Raw genomic sequence first — 2,080 nt, 5'->3', positions numbered from 1 at the left:
TTACAGGTCAAGAGCACAGGAAATGTTTTCAATGAAATCATCGAAGAAAAAATTTCTTGACCTAAAGAAGGACATGCCTAGAATTGTACAAGAAGAGTATAGAACAGTAAATAGATACGACCAGAATAAAGTCACCTAACTACATAAAAATCAAAACATTAAACATAGAGAACACAGAAAGAATATTGAAAGTTGCAAGGGAATAAGATGTAACACATAAAAGCAGACTTACTAGAATTACACCCAATTTCTCAATGGAAACTCTAAAAGTCAGAAATGTCTGGGCAAATATGATGCAAAGTGTTCATAGACCACAAGAGCCAGTCCGGACTACTATAATCATCAAAAATTCCAATCACCATGGATAGCAAAAACAAAATATTCTATGATAAAGTCAAATTTAAACACTATTCATCCACAAATCCTACCCTACAGAATGCAATAGAACAATGATAACCTCTTGGTTGTAACTACCTTAAAGGTCGAATGACCCTTTCAGAGCAGTCACATATCAGATATCCTGTATATCAGATATTTATATTATGATTCATAACATTAGCACAATTGCATTTATGAAGTAGCAATGAAATAATTTTATGGTTGGTGGTCATCACAACATGAGGAACTTATTAAATAGTTGCAGCATTAGGAAGGTTGAATACCACTGCTTCATTGTGTCAAGAAATATTAAAAGTACTTTGCCTTTTCATTGTTTATCTCCATTCTATCCTTCTCCCCACTCCCTAGTTTCTGTTGGTAGTTATTCTACTCCCTACCAATACGTGATCAGCTCTTTTCTTTACTACTCTTGAAAAAAACTTTGTGTTTCAATACCTAGCTTATTTTACTTTGTATAATGTCAATTTCTCATAGCTGAATAATCCCAGTGTGTGTGTGTGTGTGTGTGTGTGTGTGTGTGTGTGTGTGCGCGCGCGCACATGTGCACGTGCGTGCATATGTGTGTGTATCACATGTTTTTATTAGCATTCTTCATTTATAGATATTTTCTTGACTATTTATTGCAAGCAGTGTTGCTGGAAACATGGGAGAGCAGTTTCCCCTTGACATAATGATTTCAGGTATTTTATATAAAAACGAAACCATTAGTATGGTTTTGGATCAAAACATGTATCTATTTTCAGTGGTTTTAGTTTTGAGGAATCTATAAATCATTTTCCATACTGATTTTACTCTTTTACATGTCTACTGATATTGTGTATGAGTTTGCTTTTCTCCTTGCGTTCATCCATAGTTCTGACACTTAATGTTATTGACAATAGCTATTTTCACTATAGCTGTTAAAGATTGTGATTTGATTTGCCTTTTCCTCATAATTAATATGACTAATGAACTGGGCATTTTTTATACATTGTCAACTGTATGATTTTTGTTTGTTTTTGATTTTTGGAGAGATGCCTATTCAGGCCATTTACTCAGCTATTAGTTGAATTATTATTATTATTATTATTATTATTATTATTATTATTATTATCATTATTTTTGATTTTGTGTTATTTGAGGATTGAAATATATTGTAAACATTAACCCTTTATCCAAAGGAAAAATTACAAAACCTTGTATCTGTATGTGTAGACTATGCTTTCATCTAAAGCAATATTACCCTGAATGTGTCCTATGTTGTAAGGAGTAGATTTTTCTGCCTGCCGCAGGTCTTGTCCCACCACCACGCCAGCCCCAAACAGCACACAGAGATGCTGTATTTCATATAATGCTGTTGGCCAGTTACTTATTTCTTATCGGCTAGCTCTATCTTAATTATTAACCCATTTCTATTAATCTAAGTATTTCCATGTGGTCTCATCTTACCAGAGAGCCAGCTGGCGTCCTGCTCTCTCCATATTCCATCTTGACTCCTCCTTACTACTTCCTCCAAACCTCCTTGTCTCCTAGTCTTGCCTATCTTGCTTTCCTATTGGCCAACAGTGTTTTATTCATTCACCAGTATGAGAAATATATTTACAGAATGACACTTCCCATCATCTCCTCTTTTCTGTCTAAATAAAAAGAAGGGGTTTAACCTTAACATAGCAAAATATAAACACAACACTTATCAAGTAGG

This window comes from Phodopus roborovskii, unplaced genomic scaffold, assembly GCF_943737965.1.
Source record: "Phodopus roborovskii unplaced genomic scaffold, PHOROB, whole genome shotgun sequence".
In the NCBI taxonomy this organism is placed as follows: Eukaryota; Metazoa; Chordata; class Mammalia; order Rodentia; family Cricetidae; genus Phodopus; species Phodopus roborovskii.
Note: the sequence above shows the minus strand (reverse complement) of the source record.